General features: G+C 44.0%; 1 long non-coding RNA gene across 1 annotated transcript; it reads left to right on the top strand.

The window, feature by feature from the left end:
- Window positions 1-12,175: 12,175 nt before the first annotated feature.
- Window positions 12,176-14,571, top strand: LOC123479565 (uncharacterized). The gene is made up of 3 exons (XR_006655214.2): window positions 12,176-12,294; window positions 12,867-13,136; window positions 14,501-14,571. It is a non-coding gene; the product is annotated as an uncharacterized lncRNA (long non-coding RNA).
- Window positions 14,572-16,033: the final 1,462 nt, after the last annotated feature.

Raw genomic sequence — 16,033 nt, 5'->3', positions numbered from 1 at the left:
CAGTACTTAGAGGCACAGTCACAGCCTAAAGTGCATACTTCATCCTTCCTAATTCTCCATCGTTATGGCCAAAGATGGGGTGGAACAGGGCTTCCGTGCTTCTTCATCACATGATGATCAAAAGCTCATAACTGAGCATTTTCTCAGCACAACTCGGGCATCTAGGTCACATATCAATGGTTTTCAGAGGCAGTGTCAAACCCTGAGCTCAGCAGAACTTGACTTTAAACATACCTTTAAATAGAACAGATTGTACAGTACTGATTCGATTATACAGCAAAATGTTTAGATTAGGACATAAGGGGATTCTCCAGTCATCGCTGGAATGCCCCTGTTCCTAGCTGTTCCGCACTCACCTCCCTGCCACTCCCATCTGTTTACATCCAGGGACAAGCAGGCAGGGCTGCTTCTAGTCAGCCATCGGGTAAACAGACAGATGGCGTCAGGTAAAGCCAGCCCTGGCCTGAACATCTTTCTGCAGCCTCAGTATGGAAGGGTGGCCTCCAGCATTCAGATACTTGTTCTTCATATCCTATCTGTCGCCAGTGACCCAGCTTTGTTGGCATGGCCTTCCTTGGTTCCAGTTGGCAGCAGTGTCCAGGCCACCTGCTCCACCCCCACCCTGTACTTACAGGTAGCCTTAGCCACCTGTAACCTTGATGGCCATACCTCCTCGGTGGAATTGTGGAATTGCAGTGATCCTGGCTTTTCATCCCCCTCCTCATCTTCACTCCGACCCAGGCACCTCCTTCTGCCTGCTCCTCCTGGAAGCCAGCCTCCCACCCCAACCCTTTGGCCCAAACTCCTAGTCCCACTTCCCCATATGCCTCCTGGGAAACCAATTCTTTTAGGCTAAGACACTTTAGTAAAAGATTAACAATCAAACCACCCATTGGCATGATACCTTGCTCTGCACTGTGGGGAAGACAGGAGAGGGTAAGGATTTTAAATCTTAATAAATGGTGCCCAATTGCCCTCAAAAAGCTAGAACCAGTAATGTTGATGTGAGCTCTCATTGATACAATTCATAGATGTTGATTTACATTAAAAATACATATATCCTTTGACTAAGTCATCTTATTTCTAGGCAGATGGAGTAGGCCGAACCATGGTCCATCAAACATGTCCACAGGTTAGTGCCAGGAACCTCTGAATATGTGCCCTTACATAGTTACAAAGACTTTGTGGATGTGACTAAGTTAAGGCTCCTGGATTATCCAGGAGGGTCCAATGTAATCACAAGTGTCCTTATAAGGGAGAGGTGGGAGAATCAGAATCACAGCCAGGCGATGCGACAACAGAAGCTGAGGCTGGAGTGATACGCTTTGAAGGTGGAAGAAAGGGCCACCAGCCAGCAGTGTGGACAGCATCTGGACTCCGGAAAAGCCGAGGAACTAGGTTTTCCCCTGGACCCTCTAGACGGGACACAGACCTGCCAGCACCTTGATTTTAACCCAATGAAACTGATGTAGGTTTTTGATTACCTTTGTAGGCTCTGGAACTGTAAGAGAATAAATTCGTGTTGTTTTAAGGCATAAGTTAGCGGTAATTTGTTAGAGCAGAAATAGGAAATTAACGCATCTAAAGAAATAATTCACACATATGCCAGCCAGAAGGCTTATGGCAGCATTGCCCTAAGTTAAAAAAAAAATTGATAACAACTTTAAATACCTAAAAAGAGGGAATGATTAAATAACCTGGTATAGCCAGCCATACCATAAAATATTATATAGACCTTTTGTATATGGACATGATGGGTTCTCCAGGATATGTTGAACGAAGAAAGGAAATTGTAGGTCAGTTCCCACAGAATGACCTACCTCTGCACGTACACACCCACCTACCTGCATGTCTCTTTCCCTTGAAGGGTTTTCAGGGCTGAGGAGGACCCCACCAGGCTGTTGGGGCCAGCTGGTTCAGTGGAAGTGCTGGTCCTGGAACAGTCTCTTTGGTTCTGAGGGTCCCAAGGCTGTCACTGAAGACAAGGGTATCTATCACATCTCCCCCTAACCCTTGTATCCTCCCCACTCTGTGCATGACTTAAAGCTTAAGAAAGCCCCAGAGGCCACACACCCCAGACAGGTGAGAAACAGAAGCCCATTGTGGGAGGATGGAGAGGATAAAGGGGTTAAATATACAGAAGGAGACTGACTACACTTCAGGTGGTGAGCACACAATGTAATAAACAAATGATGTATTACAGAATTGTACACTTGAAACTTATATAATGTTGTTAACCAATGTCACCCCAATAAATTTATGTATTTTTTTTAAAGGAAGAAACAGAAGCCCGAGACCCAGCCACTCAAAAAGCTGGTATTGAGCTGGGCGGCTGCCCAGCCTGCAGCCCCTTGTGACGTATTTGCAAACACGAGGGGTTTTGAGCTCCAGAACCATCCCATTTTCCTTGCTTCAGGCTCAAGTTCCAGCCCCAATTTTCTGGGTTTAATCCTCTTCCTGTGGAAATCAATAAGGACATTGTGATAGAATGATTCACGTTCAAGGTCAGGCCGGAGCAAATTGGAGGCGACATGCTGATTTTACTGCCCTCACTGAGCTGCGAGCCAATCCTGCTCACAGACCCCTTAACCCTTTCCTTGCCAGTCCCATCAATTGTGTCAGCGCCTGCCCCGCTTCAGCCTCCTCCATAAGGTCTTGATCCCCATGGCGTGTTCACCATGTATGGCCCTACTTTTCATATGTCCCCACAGAGTCCCACACACTTGTGTTCATGGTTTGGGGAAGGGAGATGGCAACCAAAGACAGAATCAAACAGGAGCAACTTCAAGTTGAAGGTCAAACACAACGTGTATAAGATCACTGGCCCTATCCTGCCCCAGAAAATCTCTCTCCCAGAAGCAGGAAGTTTTCCTTTTCCAACCCTTTTCAGAGTTCCAGGCCCCCTCCTTCCTGCTTTCTTGGGTTGTCCCATTTGGGGAGATGGAAGGAAAAGGTGACAAAATTCCTCTTCTTTTTATTTTTTTAATGTATAGCAAGTCAGACCTTTTTTGTGGTTCAAATACCAAAGTTTATTTCTCCCAAAGGAAGGAAGGAAGGAAGGAAAAAAGGAAGGAAGGAGAAAAGGAAAGGAAAGGAAAGGAAAGGAAAGGAAAGGAAAGGAAAGGAAAGGAAAGGAAAGGAAAGGAAAGGAAAGGAAAGGAATCAAAACAGATGTTCCTGAGTAGCTGAGACCTTGCATGCAAAACAATTCAGAGACCCTGGCTCTTCTATCCTGAGAGTCTACCATCATCCGCAAGAACCTTCCAAAGGTGCTGTGCTAATCTGCATCAAGCCAGTCTGGGAAGAGTACAGGGAACATACTTTGGAGGCTTGGGAGTATGTGACTGAAAGAGGAGGCTTGCTTTCTTCCACTCATATCCCACTGGCCAGAACTCACGGACATAGCCACACCTAACTGCAAGGGAGGCTGGGAAATGTAGTCCAGCTGTGTGCCCAGGAAGAAGAGGTGGCTCTAGTGGACAGTCTTTAGTGAGGAAGTGGAGATAGCACAGACAATTCTGAGGAGGTTAGCTGAGAAGGAGAGAAGAAAGGTAAGGCAGGAGATCAAGAAACGGTTTATTTGTTTGCTGGTTTGAAGAAGGCAGTGACTTGACCATGTCTGGAAGGAGCCAGTGGAGAGAGAAGACAGGTTTTGCTGGGAGAGAGATCAAGATTCTCAGAAGACCTGGGATGAGGAGGGACAGTGATGGATAAAGGCACTTCTAGCGGGGCAGTCCTTGCCCTAGATCTTTAGTCATCTCTATGTCCTCAATGTCTAACACAGGGCACTGAAAAATGAGTAGGAACATGCCTTAAACATGAAAGTGAGAAGCCTGGGCAGCAAGAAGTTAAAGCGCCTAGGGTTGGACAGCACCAGGGAGCCAGGTGCCCGCCCCCCACATACTGTGGCGGTGCCAGTTAATCCCCTGCAGCAGGCAGGAGGCCTGCACAGCTGTCTCTCCCACCCAGCCTGCTGCCCAGAGGTCCTGGCAGCCCAGGGAGTTGGGGGTGGGGTGGATAAGGTGGGTAACAGGACAGGTAGCTGGTTCAACCCCTGCACCCTTGGGAGAGTGAGCCATTCTCTAGGTTTGCCACTCAGCTCCCACTTGCCATGAAGACCCACCTCCCTGTGGGCCAGTGTCCCCCAGCCAGCTGGACACAAACGCCATTCCTGCTCCTCCTACACAGTGTCAATTCTGGCCTCTGCACCTTTGCCTGAAGCCTTTGCCTCACCTGGAATGCCCTTTTCCTCCACCTTCCTAGGTAGTTTCCACCTAACCTCCACTCCAGCCTTGAGATCCACCTCAGTGCAAAACCCCAGCCCACAGGATTGTTCTTTTTGGCCTCTAGCCCCCAGTGCCCCTAGGTTCTATTCGTCTGGAGCATCACTTGTGTCTTTGCTCTGCTCAGAGCCAGGGGATGTAAGCCTCGCTCCTGCATTCATTCATTCTTCACTTGCATTCTGTTCACAGCAGATGAGGAAGCCGAGGCCCGGAGAGGTTAAGCGACTGCACAACTGCAGAGTGGAGTCAGGACTTGAGCCCATGCTCATTTAACTCCAGAGCCCACACTCACACTTTCCTCTTCAGCCAGGACAGAGTAGGAAGAGGACTGGTGGGGCGGGGGGAGGCCCAGTAGCTCATTCTCCAGGGCCCTTCCTCCAGGAAGCCAGGGGTGGGGGGATTGAAAAGAGGGTTCTAGTCTCTCTTCAGCCAATTACCAGGTAGAGGATGTTGGCAAATTCCAAGCTTCAGTCCTCTGTTGTGAGGAGGAGTGACAGGTTCTACATCCCAGAGTTGGCATAGGGGTCAAGTGAGATCATAGATGGCAACAGGCTGGACAACTGCAGAGGCTGTGACCATGTGTGAGGCTGCCCAGCTGAGCCAGGAGATCCCAGCCCAGCTGTGCCCAGGGCAGGAGAAAAGCAGGAGCAAAGAGCCCGACTGGCCCCAGCCCAGCCTTCATCCAGGAGCTCTAGGGCTCACTGCTAAGCCTTTGCCTCTCTTGTGTCCCTGCCAACTGTGTACCCTGCTCTGTTCTACCTGAACTGAGGAGTGGAAGAAGGAGCAGGATGCAGCGAAGAAGCCTGGATTACAGGGTCAGGCTCTGTCCCTGAACAGCTGTATGACTTGTCTCCAAATTTCAGCTTACTCATCACTAAAATGGGAATGAGAATCTGGCAAAGTGATGGTGAGAATGTTTATAGGTAAAGCTCCTGGTCTATGGCAGGCCTTTAATAAATGGAGCTATTGGAATCACTCTGGACAGAACCTTAAAGATCACCTTCTTTGAACTCCACACTTTTAGGAGCAGGAAACTGATCCTCTAGAGAGAGTGACTCACTCAAGGTCTCACTGCAAAATGAGCAATGGTGAAGGCAGCACCAGACTCCAAACCCAGTTTTCCTTTCATTGCCTCCTCCAGGGAGTCTTCCCCAAGCTTCAACCCAGGCTGGGCCTCTCTGATCTGACCTCACAGAGTCTAGTGCCTGAATTACCCGTGGGGCCTTCCAAGCCCTCTGCCTCCTTCTAAGACAGGAAGCACACCAGATAGAACCCAAGACTCTTGCTCCTGCCCTAGTTTCCCCAATAGTAACTATCTCGAAGCCTAGTTCTCTGCAAGGTGTTTAGACTCCTCTTGGGATATGCCTGGGACTTAGCTGAGCTGGGTGACATTAACTCCCAAAATGGAGGGGAGAAAGAAGTAAGAGAGGGAAGGGTTAAAGGCTCGGCAGCTGGGGAGGGCAGACTGCAGACAGCCCAGCCCAGTACTGGGAGGCCTGGGCCATTCCATTCCTTTGCAGATCAGTTACACCCAGCTGTCTCCCTCCCCACCTCAGTGCCCCTCGGATTAGGCGGGAAAGGATCCCCGGCCTGCAGCCTGCACACGGCCCGTGGGGAACAGCGCCTGCAGCCTATGCCTCCACGACAGCTGCTGAGTGTCAGGCAAGAACATAGATCAGCAGGATCCTGGCAGAGGTGCCCCCAGCCCAGGCCCTGCCCCCAACATGTGCAGGAGGGCCCCCTGAGGAGAAAGGGGGTCTGTGAGGGATTTGGGAGGTACAGGGAAGGGACTGCTCCCAAAAATATCTCCTTTTCCCATATGTCACTATGCCTCAAATTCCACCATTAGACATCTTAAAAACTTTAGGTCTTCCAAAGACACGATTAAAATGACACTCCATGGCGTAGCTGGCATTCTTATGCACTGCTGGATAGGAATGCCTTAGTAAAATTTATGAACATTTTCTTTTTTTTAAAGATTCTGAATAGCCTCAACAATCTTTTTTTAAATAATGTTTTATTTATTTATTTTTAGAGAGAGGGGAAGGGAGAGAGAAAGAGAAGGAGAGAAACGTCAATGTGCAAGAGATACATTGACCAGGGACCTGGCCCGCAACCCAGGCATGTGCCCTGACCGGGAATTGAACTGGTGACCCTTCAGCTCACAGGCCGGCACTCAGTCCACTGAGCCACACCAGCCAGGGCTGAATATTTTCTTTTACAAAGTATATATGAAGTCCCTCAAAAATGTCTATTCATTTGTCCAGCAGTTTCACTGAGGACTTTGACTCAAAGAAAAGCTTAACATAAATAGTTTATAATGCAGAGAAAAAGTGCTGTGGGCTACAATTTCATGATAAAATAAAAAGCTAATGTCATGAATATTCTTTATATATTCAAAAAGCCATATGAAATGTGTAGGAAAATTTTAAACTAGAAAAATCTGTACCTATAATGAAAAGCATGGTATAGTTCCATCAATAGGCCTAATATATGAAATTTCTGGAAGCTATACAGCAAATGGGAAGCAGCGTAGTATATAGGTTGGGCAGACCGCCTGAGTTCCAATCCTGGCTGCTTCAATCACTAATGCTGTGACCTTGGCAAATTACTGAACGTTTCTGAACTTCAGTTTCCTCATCTGTAAAATTGGAATAATGATTACAGTAGTTGTGAGAATTATGTGAAGATTCAAAGAGATCATGTGTGGGAAATATCCCTGTGATCCCACCAGCAAAAGAACCAGCATCACCCAGTGAGTGCATGGCTACGGTACGTCTTCCCAGCCAACCACTTACAGAGCTGCCGATGAACCCCACACAGCACCAGTTCTGATCAATCTAGACTTTTGTTATAAATATTATTAGTTGATTAAGACTCACTAGCTTTTTGAAAATGATAGACAAACCCAAAATGGTGTCTACGTTGAAATGGCAGTAGAAATTTCCCTCAATGAAATACCACCAATTTAAGAAACAGGAAGGATGTGAATAGTATTCTAATAACATTCCCAGGATGATTCAGGAAGATATTTACATATCCATAAAATAGGAGGATTATATGTAAAAGCACAATCAGAAAACAAGAAAGAGTTTTTAGAAATTGAAAACATACATGACCTCACAACAGAGTACCCTGCAATTGAAGACCTAGCCTACAACTATAAGCTAGAAAGTCAGACAAAATACATGAAATATGTGTTTTTAGACATTGGACAATAGGGTGCAGGACTGGGATGCTCAAGAGAAAGGAAACAAATGAAACGAGTCTTACTAGAAAAAATGCAATTTTCTATCTGGAAGCATTTTCTGGAACAGAGCATGGAGAGGAAGAAGCCCCAGCAGAGCATGGTGGTCTCACGGAGTTGAAGAGACAGAGGTCAAATTCAGAAAGTATGACGCAACTGGGATTTGTGTGGCAGAGTACCAGAGTAGAGGGAGCTGCATATAGAAAGAGTTCCAGAAATCTGCATAGATTAGATCTGTTGCTGATTACTAAGGAACACATGTGTAGGGTAGCAATCCATAAGGCTGGCCACAAGACCAATAGGTCTTTGCCTAGTCATTGTAAACTAAGCAATTCTTGGAGCTTACGTGGGGCTGAGGGACATTCAAGTTCTTACCAGCTAGACAGGAGAGACATCACTGAATGTCCAAGGCACTTAATTGACCCTCTAGAGTGCGTCACACCTTAGAAATCAGACTAAACTAGACCTAGAGTAAATTTTACCCTAAACTTGCCCTGATTAAGCTTTGAAATAACCCTCAAATTGACCATGGTGATACATAGTAACTTGATTATAAGATATAACAATGTATAAATATTTTTAGAGGGAAAAAACCCACTTGACACCATAATAATAATGTCCAAATTTCAATAAAAAATGACTAGACATGCAAAGTAGCTGAAATATGTGATTCACATCAAGGAAAAAAACTCAGTCAATAGAAAAGACATAGAACTTACAAAGATGATGATATTAGCAGACAAGAACTTTAAAATAACTATTTCAAATAAGCTCAAGAATGTAGAGGAAAAATACAAATGTAATGAAGAAAGAAATGGAAAGTATAAAGAAAAGAAAATGCATCCGCCAAGATTCAGAAACAGTCCAAGTGTCCATCAGTAGATAAGTAGATAAAACAACTATGGGACATTTACACAATGGAATACTATTTGGCCATAAAAAAGAAGAAAGTTTTACCTTTCATGACAGCATGGATGGGCCTGAACAACATTATGCTAAGTGACATAAGCCAGTCAGAGAAAGACAAACACCATATGATTTTGCTCATGTGTGGAATTTGATGAACAAGTGAACTAACGGACTCGTAGATGGAGAGCAAGTTGACAGACATGGGGTGGGGGGTTAAGGGGTGGAGGGATGGAACAAAAAGGAGAAAGGACTCATGGGTGTGGACAATGGTGTGGTGATTGCAGGGGTGAGGGGATAAAAGGGGGATAAATGGTGATGGAAAAAATACAATAAAATAGAAGAAAAGAAAGTGAAACTTCTAGAGATGAAAACGCAAATCTTAAATAAAAGTGGGATTAACCACAGATTAAAGACTTTAGAAGAAAAGATCAGTGAATTTGAAGACATAAGAGAAATGATCTGAAATGAATTTCAGAGTGAAAAAAAGCACTGAAAAAAAATGAATAGAGCCTCAGTAGCCTGTAAAATAATACAAAGAGATCTCAAATCCATGTAATTTAAGGACCAGAAGGAGAGAAGGGAAAGAAAAAATTATCTTAAAAAATAATGGCTGAAAAATAATAATAGTGGCTGAATCCAGAATATATAGAGAACTCCCACAATTCAATAACGAAGAAACAAACAACACAGTTTTAAAAGGGCAGAGGACTTGAACAGACATTTCTCCAGAGAAGACATACAATGGCAACGAGCACAAGAAGAGCTGCTCAAATGGACCTAACTGACGTGTAAAGGAAACTCCCCGCACCGACGGCACAATACTCATTCCTTTCAAGTGTATGTCAATCTTTCACCGAGAGAACATATTCTGGGCCACTAAACCCTCAAAAATTGTTTAAAAATTGAAATTATATAAAGTATGTTCTCTTACCAAACAGAATTAAACTAGAAATTAATAATAAAAAAAGTCTTGGAAATCCACAAATATTTGTAATTTAAACATTTTTTTTATAAATAACCCATAAATCAAAAAGGAAGTTATATGAGAAATTAAAAAACATTTTGGAATTGAATAAAAACAAAAATGCAACATGTTAACACAAGTGGGATGTAGCCAAAATACTGTGCAGATGGAAATTTGTAGCATTAAATGCTTGTGTTTAAAAAGAAAGAAAGCTATACATCAATTTTATTTCTTCATCTTTAAAAAAAAACAGAAAAAAGAGTAATTAAATACAAAGCAAGTAGAAGGAGGGAAATAATGAAGATAAGAAGAGAAATCGATGGAATTAAAAAGGAAAAAGTTATAGAGAAAAATCAATGAATCCAAAGGTGGTTCTTGACATGATCAATAAAATGGATAAACTTCTAGCCGGTCAGACTAAGGAAAAAGAGAGATGATACAAATAATCGGTATCAGGAATAAGTGAAGACACATTACTACAGATCTTACAAACACTAAAGTGGAATAAGATATTGTGAAAACATAATGCCAATGAATTTAATAACAACGTGGAAAAATTTCTTGAGCGCACAAACTACCAAACATAATTCAAAAAGAATTAGATAATCTGAACAATGTATCTATTAAAGAAATTTAATTAGTAATTTAAAACTCTCCCAGAAAGAAAACACCAGGACCAGATATCTTTACTGGCAAATTCTACCAAATATTAAGGAAGAAATAATACCAATTACACACAAACTCTTTTAGACAGTTAAAGAGGAGGGAATACTTCCCAATTCATTTATGTGGCCAGCATTATGGGACCTCACAGTGAAACCAGAAGTAGACATTATGAAAATAACAAACTACAGACCAATATCCTTCATGAATATCGATGTAAAAATCCTTAAGAAAATATTAGAAAATCAAAATCCAGTAATATAGAAAAAGAACAGTATATCATGACCAAGTGGGGCTTATCCCAGGTGTGCAAGTTTAGTTCCACTGATTTAAAATCAATGGGCCAGAGAATATTACTGTTGACCAGGGAATAAGGAAAAAAACATAATATCTCAATAAATGCAGAAAAATCATCAGACAAAATTCAACATTTATTCATGATAAACACTGTCAGCAAACTAAGAATAGAAGGAAAGTTCCTTAATCTGGGAATAAATAAAGGTCAACAATTCCAAAATTCTTACTATACTTATGATGAAAGACTACATCCTTTCCTCCTAAATTTGAGAACAAAGGTTAAGATATCTATCTGTTCTCACCACTTCTATTCAATATCATACCGGAAGTTCTCCCCTTTGAAGTAAGGCAAGAAAAAGAATAAAAGGTAAACATAGGCTGGAGAGGAGAAAGTAAAACTGCCTCTATTTGCAGATGACATAATTATCTCTGAGGAAAATCCCAAAGAATCAACAAAGAACTAATGAGTGAGTTCAGCAAGGTTGTAGACACAAGGCCAACATATCACCCACAAAGAATTTGAAATTACAATTTAAATAAGTTACACTGTCAGCTAGGGCTACAATAACAAAAATATAATAGGCTGAGGGGCTTCAATAACAGAAATGTATGTTCTCATAGTTCTGGAGGTTAAAAAAACCCGCATCAAGGTGCAGGACGATTTGATTAGTACTTCTCCTGGGTTGTCACTAATTCATCATGAGCAGCCAGTGGAGGTCGATGCAGAAAAGCTGCAAGTTAGTGCGAACCATCTTTTTGTTTGCAGCAATTGGTTTTAAGGTTTTCCCTCCTGAAATAAGTCAGACACAGAAGGACAAACACCATACCCCAAGTTCATATACACAGGGAACAGATTGGTGGTTGCCCGGGGTACGGGGTGGGAGAAATGGGTGGCGGGGGTCCACAGGTACAAACTGTCAGTTACAAAATAAACAAGTCATGACGATGTAATGTACAGCATGGGGACTAGGGTTAAGTACACTGCTGTGCATGTTTGAAAGTGACTAAGAATGTAGAGCTTAAAAGTTCTCATCACAAGAAGAATTTGTAACTGTGTGGTGAAGGATGTTAACTAGACTTATTGTGGTGATTATTTTGCAATATGTAAAAATATTCAGTCACGTTGTACACCTGAAACTAATATAATGTGTCAATTGTACCTCAATTAAAAATAATAAATTATATGGTGTGCCAATTTTTAAAAAATTATCTCTATTCTTTTTACCTCTTTCTATGGCATCTAGATCTCTTCTCATACTCTACCATAGGTAAGCAAATGGCCATGTGCCTCTACTTGGAGGGCCCGGTCTTTTCTCAGATTTCAGACTGCTTGGTTACCCTGGAACCTCCATCTCTAGGGCATTATTAGTTATCTACTGCTCCGTTAACAAATTATCCCCCAGACATAGCAGCTTAAAGCAATACACAACTGTTATCTCACAGTTTCCATGCTGCAGGAATATGGGAGGGGTTCAGCGGGGTGGTCCTGACTCAGGGTCTCTTATGAGGTTGCAGTCAAGCAGCCAGCCAGCCTACAGACATCTCAAGACTTGAATGGGGCAGAAGACTCTTTTCAAAGCCCATGCCTATGGCTGTCAGCAGGCCCTAGATCATCACTGGCTGACGGTCAGATACTTCAGTTCCTTGCTAGATGGGCCTTTCCATACAGCTGCTCACAGCATGACAGCTAGCTTCCTCCAAAGAAAGTGATGGGTGACGGGGGGGGGGGGGGGTGTGGAGGGAGAGAGGGAGGGAGAGAGAGGGAGAGAAAGAGAAGAAGGAGGAGGAGGAGGAAGGGGTGGGGGAGAAGAAGAAGAGGGAGGTTCTTATGTAACCTAATCTTGAAAGTAACTTACACCACCACTTCTGCCGTATTCGACATCTTAGACTGACCCTGGTACAGCATGGGGCGGGAGGAATTACGCATGAGGGTACGTACCAGGAAGCAGGGATCAATGGGGGCCGCAGTGGAAGGTGACTATAAGTGGCTTCAAGAAATGTCAGGACTGCAGTTTATACAGTTTTTCCTTTTTGTTAGTGTGGGAACAATGAGCAATGCTTTTTCCAGCTTTCTGCAGCCTAGGCATAAGCAGAGGTCTGGAGTTTACTTATATTTAAGATGAAATCTTATGCTTTTAACCTCTTTGTCTTACTGCACTTTACAGGTTGGGCAAAAGTAGGTTTGAGTTGTGAGTGTGCGGAACACACACTTTCTTCTTGTATTAATATTGACATTTATATTATTCTTCACATGAACAACTGTAAATCTACTTTGCCCTGCCGTGTATTTTGAAAGAATCCCTGGCACTATTTTTCAGTTCACTGATTCTGTCTTCAATTATTCCCTCCCCAATCAGATTTTTATTTCCTAGAAAACATGAGAGTTTTTTAAAAATCTGTGTTACTGTATTATATAGAATTATTTATGCATGCTCTTGAAACAAACACCCCAAATCACAACGACTTGTCACACTAAAGGTCCCGTCTCTCATTTGTCTCACAGTCTGGGCAGCTGTTGCTCTCCTCAGAGTGTCTCCTCCAAGTGGGGAACCAAAGGCCCTGGTTCCTTACAGCGTATGATGCCAGCGTCTCCATGCCTGGCTGCCAGGTCACTACTACGAAAGGGGAAGAGACGGCATGAAGAACCACACACACAGTTTTTCACAGCCAGCCCTGCAAGTGGTGCACCTAACTTCTGCCAGCTTCCCAGTGACAGGAACCCAGTTACAGGGCACTGACCTAACTGCGAAAGGGCTGGAGATGTCATTTTCCGGTGAGCCCCTGGGGGGCTTGGGGAGCATGTACTACTCAGCCTCTACTACGTGTTATTTTGTGCATGGGACAGCGTGGGGCAGCCTCGCACATTTCTCCAAATATAGTAATTAGAATCACACGTCCTTTTTTTATTGCCACCACGGGCTACGTTATTTTGCAGGGGCTCCCTGCAATTGTTCAGTTTAATGACTCTATTTCAAGCTGTTGTATCAATCCAATCTAATGTTTTACATATTCCAGAAAATTCTCAGGACTTACAGGTGATTGCTATCCCTCTTTCTGGCTGTCCAGGACTACTGTGGTTTGGTTCTTAGTTTTTACAACTCTTCTGTTATCACAGTAAGGTTCTGGCAATGCGATGAACAAGAAGAAGTGATTTTTATATGGTCTATCAGTAACTGTAGGTGTGTGAGGTGCTCCAGGAACTTGTCATGGTGCCTCCTTGCAATGAGCTCAAAGATTCCCTCAATCGTGGGAGATCATGACAGATCTGAGATATTGAATTAGATATTGATTTTTTCCCTAACCTTCAGCTCAGCCCTCTAGCTCAGTGGTCATAAAATACAGACTAGACAGTGCGAACAATAAAGCTTTATCAGATGTTCACAGAGCTTAGTTTGAGCTTGGTATTTAGAAAAGAACTTCTCTGCTGGTCTTGGAGTAGAGAGGAAGCGAGGGGCAAGACGGGGCCCGATAAGGCCTGACTAGAGATCCTTGCCAGACAGAGATTAGTGTAACCAAACTAATCGAAGCAGCCCTCTTAGACTTTGAATACAAAACAGAGAAGAATCTGTTAGTTTGGTGGTAGGAGCAGAAAGTGGAAGGAAAAAAGTCTGGTTTGCAGTAGAGGCCATAGGAGGTCAGTAGACCATGAGCGAGTAGGACCATGAGTCAGCAGAGGCCAAGAGTCACCAGACAAACTAGTAAACAGAGGGTACAAATAACTGACATATGATAAAAGACACACAGATGTCTCCTCTCTCTAGTGGCTGGCATGGAAAAAGCAACAAGTTCGTGGTGCTGAAGAAGAGGTCACTAGAGAGTGAATAGTTTAGGCTTTGAGGGCTAAGAGGCAATGTGAAAGCGATCACATGGGTACTTATATAACCACTAAAATGTACCCATTTAATAGTGTAAAAGCCATTCTTTGCTTGTGGTCTACAAATAAACAGTGGTTAGCTGGGTTTGGCTCATGAGCTATGATTTGGTAACTACCATCATGGGTCCATGGGTGGGCATGTGACCCAAAGTTGCCCAGTTAGACTTAAGAGAAAGACTTAACTCCATGGCTGGGGAGAGATTACTTTCCTCTTTGCCATTAAACTGAATAAAGTGGGGGAAAATCTCCCTTCCTTCTGGCAGCTACCTTGTAACTACGAGGCAACCATCTTACAACATGGAGTACAACAGAGCTGAGAAACAGAAAGAACCTGAATCCTCGACGACATGGCTGAGCGGCCTGATCTACTGGTCCTGAGGCTTACTTTATCTCTGAACTTCTTGTAAAGTGACCTAATAAATGCCCCTATTGTTCCATTCACTCTGAGCTGGGTTTTCTGTTATGTGTTGCCAAACCCATCCTGCACCCATATAATCCCACACTTCCCACACTAATGGAACCCATACTTCCATTAGTAAATGAATCTCTACTTCGTGAAAAAGAAACGGGCTCACAGAGGCAAGAACCTAATAAGAATGGGTCCCTTGCCTTTTAGCCTTAGCCACTTATCCTCCTCTCATTCTCCAATGATCTTACAAACTGGTCCTTGACTTTGGCTCTGACACTCTCCTCATCTCCAATCTGTGGGTCCCAGATCTGTCAGGACAACCCTGGCCCCCGTTAACTATGAATCCAACTTCAGCCCCTAACTTATGCCTATTGTAGATCCCCACACTAGGCAGACCCATAAATGAGAGCTTCACTGCCTGGTTGTCACCCTGGCCTGTGTGGTCACACTCCTCTCTCTAGGCCTCTACATACAATAACTGGGCTGGACTATATGTCTCATGGTTTCTCCTAGCTCTGACATTCCATGATTCCTGGACTAGATACATCGAATTCTACCCAAGAGAGTTCTGTTGTCTCCCTTTTCCTTGGAAATTCTAGTGACCACTTCCTCCTCCAACCCCTTTCTATAAGCTACATCAATTCCCCCTGCCCCTCATCCTGAACCTTGTTCCAATTCCCAAGCTTTCTCCAGCCCCAGCTGGGTTGAAAATCTAGGAAAGGAGAAGGCAAAATTTTTAGTCCTGTTTTGGGAAGGGGTGTAAAGAAGGGGTCAGTGGGAGAGAGAAAAGAAGTGGAGGCTTTTGAAATGAAAGCCGGGCCAAGCTCATCAGAGATTAATGTAAGAAAAGCCCAGCTTGCCTGATAGGGTCCAGATGGTGGGCAGACTTGCAGAGGCTGCTGACAGATCCTGACGGTCCACAGCCTGCCTCCCACTTCTCATCCTCATCTTGGACAAAAGGATGTAGGCCTGCGCCCCCTTGGGAAGCCTGGGGCTGCCCCAGGGCTATTCCCAGACCAGGTGGGGTGCTCTGGCTCCTTAGTAGCCACCTAGTAGCTCTTACCTCTCGCTGCCTGTATACATGGGTGTGCACATACCCACAGACACACTCACATGGAGAAAGAGGAAGAAAACAGACATTTGACCCAGGCTCTTTCTTCCACAGGAAGCCTGGCCCAGAGGAGAAAGGCCCCAGAGCATACCCTGATCTTGTTCACTAGCTGGAAGTTGGTGGAAAGAGTTGTGACTACTATCACAGCTTCAAACCCTCCCTCAGCTACCCCATACTCAGTTGTGGCCCTGTCTTTTCCTTCTCTTTCTAGCCAAGCTCCTCCAAGCCAAGGTGGTCTCCATTTGCAGCACTCTGCTTCCTCACTCCTCAACTCCT

This window comes from Desmodus rotundus, chromosome 5 (assembly GCF_022682495.2).
Source record: "Desmodus rotundus isolate HL8 chromosome 5, HLdesRot8A.1, whole genome shotgun sequence".
Classification (NCBI taxonomy): Eukaryota; Metazoa; Chordata; class Mammalia; order Chiroptera; family Phyllostomidae; genus Desmodus; species Desmodus rotundus.
The sequence above is the reverse complement of the archived record's forward strand: the minus strand, read 5'-3'. Positions and strand labels throughout refer to the sequence as shown.